This window comes from Raphanus sativus, chromosome 1, assembly GCF_000801105.2.
Source record: "Raphanus sativus cultivar WK10039 chromosome 1, ASM80110v3, whole genome shotgun sequence".
Taxonomy (NCBI): Eukaryota; Viridiplantae; Streptophyta; class Magnoliopsida; order Brassicales; family Brassicaceae; genus Raphanus; species Raphanus sativus.
Window position 1 is genome coordinate 20395282 of NC_079511.1, and position 6372 is coordinate 20401653.

The 6372-nt window shown below is 36.1% G+C and overlaps 1 pseudogene; it reads right to left on the reverse strand.

Annotated features, from left to right (window-relative positions):
* Positions 1–1520: 1520 nt before the first annotated feature.
* LOC108856298 (metal transporter Nramp2-like) lies at positions 1521–5704 on the reverse strand (annotated as a pseudogene).
* Positions 5705–6372: the final 668 nt, after the last annotated feature.

The following is a 6372-nucleotide window of genomic DNA, read 5'->3' on the forward strand; positions in this document are numbered from 1 at the left end:
ACACAGCTTCATGCGCCTTAGACCATTTGTCTCCACATTTGAAACAAAGACCTTGCCTTCTCATCGCGTCCAACTCCGCATCAGAATGTCTCTGTCGAGGTCGTTGAAATGGTCTTGTTGGAGGAACATTTTCTTTCTGAGGTTTAGGATCCAAGGTGATTGTTTTCTGATAGTTGTTGTTAGAATAACTTCCACCTTTCGCATTGTTGTAAGTCCCTGATTTGGTTTGACCTTTATCCGTTTGAGATGAATCACTCAACACCTTACAGAACGTGCTTGATTCCATCTTCAATACCGCAGCTATGAAGTTAGAAAGCCCTTGAGGCTCCTTCATACGGATCACTTCCTTCATCTCCTTGTTCAAACCAATATAAAAGACTCGCTCCATGTGATGGTCAGGTAATCCAGTAACTTGAGCTGACAGATCTTCAAACTCTGACACATAATCTGCTACAGATCCTGTTTGCCTGATTGAGAAAAACCTGGTAGTAGGTTCATCATCAATCGACTCTGAAAACCGTACATACATCCTCTGTTTGAAATCTCTCCAATCCATAAATCCTCCTCGCTTCATCACCCAAGCATACCATTTCTTTAGAGCTCCCCTCAAACACAACGGTACCAGATCTAGTCTCGACTCCTCATCATAACGGCCTAACTCAAAGAAATACTCCACATCTACCATCCATTCAGCCACACGAACACCCTCACAAGTAGGCATCTCAATCTTCTTAAGCATATTCTCTCGATTATCTAGGTTTAATTGCTCGTTCCGATAACCTAGCGAAGAATTTTCCCGAATATGTTCCCGATGAGAGTTCCGTACCTGAGAACGTGAAGAGGAAAACATCTGTTCTCCCATCGGCGTTCCAATCGGAGAAGATTCGCGCACCGGTTGCTTCCCTAACGCCTTGATAAGAGAATCGAACTTCGTATCGAGCTTCGAATCGATCGACGACAGCTTCGAATCGAACGAGTCCACACGCTTCGTCAGTGAGTCAAATCTCCTATCCTTCTCCTCCGCATCCTCCGATAGTTTCTCGCACATCGACATCAGAAACTGTATCTGACCTTGAACCTTCGTCGGTGCTTCCAGCGAAGCATCGGAATGGCTGGATTTCGTCGCCGAAGACATCGTAACCACCGCGTTGAGCTCCGAACCAGTATCACCGCACCAATGATAGATTTAAGATGTATCTAACTCTGTAACTCTCTCTCTCGTAACGAATCTCTCTTTGTATTTGAATGAAATGAGTACTTGATTACAGAAGTTCTCACGATCTCATAGCGATCGATCCGTGACTCATATCGTCAACAGAATAACAACCAAATCAAACATAAAAAGAAATGTAAAAGCTTCAAATGTATTTATACTCAGATGATAAAGTAAAGACTCTGACTCCTCCAGTGTCTTTACTTCTTCGGTTCCTCCTTCTCCACGTCAGATGTAACCGTTTTTCCCTCCACTTCTTCTTCAAATATCTTCTCTTCCGCTCCACTACTCTTCTTTCCCTTCTGCCTCACATAAGCTCTTCTATACTTATCACTATGAAGGCAACATAAGCGGTTGTCCAGACGCAGACCGTAACTCCAAACATAAACCCGTTAACTTCTGATACAAAGAAATCCAACAGAAGGTACCCATTGATGATCATCACAAGTGCAGCCACAGTCCAAGCTATTCTCTGCAAGATAAATCAATAAAAATCCAATCAATTCACAAAACTTAGTCCTGTGACCACATATGTTTCTCTATTCCATTAAGGACAAACTGGAGGCAACTATAAAAGGCTAGAACTTCTATGGTAAAAGAAGTTGAAATTAACCTGGAGAATAGGTCCAATCTTGAAATCTCCCATACCAATGTCAGGAGAGGGAGAAGAGCAAAAGGAATCTGTACAGACTGAAGCACATTGAGCCATTCATTTAAAACATCCAAGGAAGCTTCAGAAGTGTTGAACACAATTGCTACAATCATGGTCGGCACAATAGCACAGCTTCTTGTTATCACAGCCCTCATCCATTTCTTAAGCCGGAGGTTGAGAAACCCTCCCATTATAAACTGTCCAGCATATGTACCGGTTATCGTACTGCTTTGTCCGGCTGCTAGCAGCCCAATTCCCCAGATATAGAGAATCAGAAGAAGCCCACCTCCAAACTTCTCTTGAAGATACTGACCAGCATTAACTAAGCCAATGTTATTAGCTTTCTCGGTTCCGTAAAACCCTTTTGCAAAGACAGTAGTCACAAACAAGTTAATCATGAAAGAGATGAAAAGCGCGACAGATGACTCAATCAAATAGTAATTTAACGCCTCTTGAACCCGTGATTTCCTCTTTGGATCGATTTTCCTCGACTGTACAAGAGCCGAATGCAAGAACACGTTGTGAGGCATTATGACACAGCCAACAACACCTACAGCTTGCCTAATTGTCTTTGAGCTAAGTCTTGGAAGTAAAATACCTACCATGACCACAAAGATCTGATCTTTTTTAGTAAAGAGAGTCAAAAATCAGAGAGAAGTAAATGATCTTTTCTTTTGTTACCTATCATAAGTTCTTTTCCACTTGGCTTGGTTTCACCAAACATCCAAGCAAAAGACAAACCCATAGTTGCAATCAAAACTGCAAAACAGCTTCTAACTTCCTCACACCATAATTCTCTAGAAACAAAAATAAAAAACTGTTTGCAAAAACAATCGATTAGCACCTAGACTTGAAGAAAAACAAGCCAAAAGAAAAGCAATTGTTCTAACATAAATATCTACACCAAGTTTGGTACTGATTTGTGAATTTTAAACTCAACTAGCTCTAAGATGACCTGGGAAATCGGCCAATTCATACATCAACAGAGGATCGCGGTCCCGATCAGTACATAAACTCGGACCCTGTGCAAATACATACATCAACACTCAATTAATTTAAATTCCATACACGAACTAACAAAAATCGGCTTTTACATACATTGACTATTTTTCCGTCAGTCAAAGATAACGGAATCTGAGGTGGCAGTTTGACTCGCTTACGTGGATATTACATTTATTAAAAATTATTGAAAAGAAATACTTATCTTTTGCGGGTGAGAGGATTCAAACCTGGGTTGGGCACCAAACAGACTAATGTTCCAACCACCGTGCTACGTTATCATTGTTGTTACATTTCTATGATGTATTATTTATATTGATTAGTTTACATCAATTTATTAGTTATGTTTCCTATGATGTTCTATTTATATCTAAACAATTTATATTTATTTGGAAATTATTAAAGGTTAAAACTTATTATGAATATTTATCTTATTGTACTAGTTTATTATTGGACCAATTCATTATTAACTTAACAAATCAAAATACATATCTAAATTATTAATATATTGTATTTGATATTTCGGTTATATATTCTTTTGTAGTTATTTATGTGTTCAACTATTACGTAGTTAGACTAGGTGTTCTCCTGCACAATATGCAGTAAAAAAATTTAAAATATTTTTTGATAAATTTAAATTATATTTATAAATATATTTTAAATATTTTAGATTTTTTTTTCTTATCAATATTTTAATATAAATTTGATTTTATTAAAAATTAAAATAACAAAATAATTTGATTTTATTTAAAATTATATTTAAGAATATGCATGTATATATTTGAAATTATAATCTTAGATAGATTTTTATCTTTTTATTTTAATTAAATATATTAAATAAACTTGTATAAAATTGCATAACTCTCAAAAATTAAAATTGAACAGTATTTATAAAATATTTAGATATATAAGAAATTAATGATTTTACGATTAAAATTTTATATTTTTCTAACAAATTGTATACATTTTTGAAAATTTTAGTAATAAAACTATATAATTTAAAATATAGAATCAAATTATTTTTCGAAATTTTAATGTCATATTTGACTATATTTATTTTAATGATGATGTATGTGTTATTACATATTATAAAAATATTTTTAAAAATATAAATCAACATTAAATGTAATATATGAGCTATTACAATATTTTAAAAAGTTTACATAAGATTTAAATTAACATTAAATATACGTGTCCATGTCATATTAAACTATAAGTCATGTCATCAATTTTAGTAGCCATGTCATATTATTTTTGTGAAAATGATTGTAGAAAAGACATGTGGCAAAATCATTTTTCAAATAATGTAGGATTTTGTTTTGCTCTAACAAATTGTCATTAATTTGGTGATCTAATGGAATATTTAGGGGTTATAGTTAAATATTTAGGATTTTGTTTTGGTCTAACAAACCAGTTCATATAATTAAAAAAACTGTATGCATAATTTGAAAACAACAAATAGATTTGAAAGAACATTTTCAAGTCAAGAAATAAATTAGATATAAATAAAGAATCATAAACACAGTTAGAAAATTGGTGTGGCACAATGATTATCCGTACGTTGAGTTTAATATGCAGCTTGAGTTCTCATATCCTTCCCAAATAAGTTTTACCTTTAAATAAATTTCATAATAAATGTAAGCTAATCAGTATAAATAATACATCATAGAAATGTAACAACAATGATAATGTAGTACGGTGGTTGGAACATAAGTCTGTTTGGTGCCCAATCCAGGTTCGAATCCTCCTAACTGCAAAAGATAAGTATTTTTTTTAATAATTTTTAATAAATGTAATATCCACGTAAGCAAGTCAAACTGCCATCTCAGATTCCGTTATCTTTGACTGGCGGAAAAATAGTCAATGTATGTAAAAGCCGATTTTTGTTAGTTCGTGTATGAAATTTAAATTAATTGAGTGTTGATGTATGTATTTGCACAGGGTCCGAGTTTATGTACTGATCGAGACCGCGACTATCTGTTGATGTATGAATTGGCCGATTTCCCAAGATGACCTTATTAGTGTACATATCCGGTTTACTGATTTAATTAATGTACATATCCGGTTTACTGATTTAAGTAGGACTAACCAATCCGACGCCGTAATGACAACACCGGCCCAGAGAGGCAAGACGCCACGGCTAAGAATCTGAATCGCGATTGCACTACCGATAACCTCTTGAATATCAGCTCCGATGAGAGCAAGCTCCGCCATAGACCAAAGCACATACCTCGCCCAAGTCGGATACTCGTCACAGCAGAGCTCAGCGAGATGTCGACCGGTGGCGACACCGACTCTAGCGGAGAGCATCTGAATCAGCAATCCCATGGCGGTGGCCCACATTAGGAGCCACAGGAGAGAGTAGCCAGCGATGGCACCAGCTTGTAGATCTCCTTCTAGGTTCCCTGGATCTAAGAAGGCTATGCTCATCAGGAAACCTGGACCGGTGAACAGCCACAGTTTCCGCCACGAGAAAGGAGGCGCGGCGGCGGCGTCTCCGGCGGATTCGAAATCGACGATCAAGATCTTGTCGCGAGATTCGAACGCAGCCTCCTCGGATTGGATTCGGATTCGTATTCTTCCTCAAGAGATTGGGGAGGAAGAAGGCGGTCAGCTTCCTCCACTTTCTCGGCGACCTTGACGTCATTTTCCATAACCTCTCTAACTAACTAAGCAGGAGAAGGGGAATATTCCGTGAGAGTAGTATATACTTACTCCCGGCGGAGAGAAAGGGAGGTGACGTCGTTTGTCCGACTTGGAGGGATAAAACAGGTTGCAGTTCACCACTTGAGCATCCCTTACTTTTCCTTTGGTTATGTTTATGTCACACTTTTAGAAATAAGAAGATCAAATGCTCAGGTACTCCTGCCCGAAAAAAAAGAGCTGAGATACTCCTGCCCGAAACTGACCGGATTTGAAATTAAATATATCTTTATTTAAATCAGAAAAATTATTAAAAGACCATGTAACCAACAGAAACTTGCATAATTACAACCCAACCAGGGCTATTTCGCGGACTATCCAGACCCGATCCACAAAATTCGGATCTCTTTCTCCATAACTTCCGAAAACTTTGTAAAACCTAGTGTAATTGTAAACTTGGTGTAACTGTACAGAAATTAATTCCTACTTATATTATTGTATGAATATACATTGTATCTAATACAAGTTATTTAAATTGAACTAATACATACTTTTAGATTGTAATGTTTTATTATATTAATTTTTGGACACAGTTGATGTTATTGATATATTTATTGATTTTTTTAAAAAACATTAGTTTATAGATATAACTAGAAAAATTACAAAATGTGAAGAGTCATTTACAGAAATTTATTAAAAGTAGATAAAATTAATTTTCAATTGGCAATGCACGAGCAGTCAAGTGTATATCACAAGCTGCACAATTCCAGAAACAAAGATCGCATTTCCACCGTGATTTTGATCCATTTAGGGAGACTACAAACACTAATTTTATGATTCTGGAGCACCAGCAATCATATGTCAC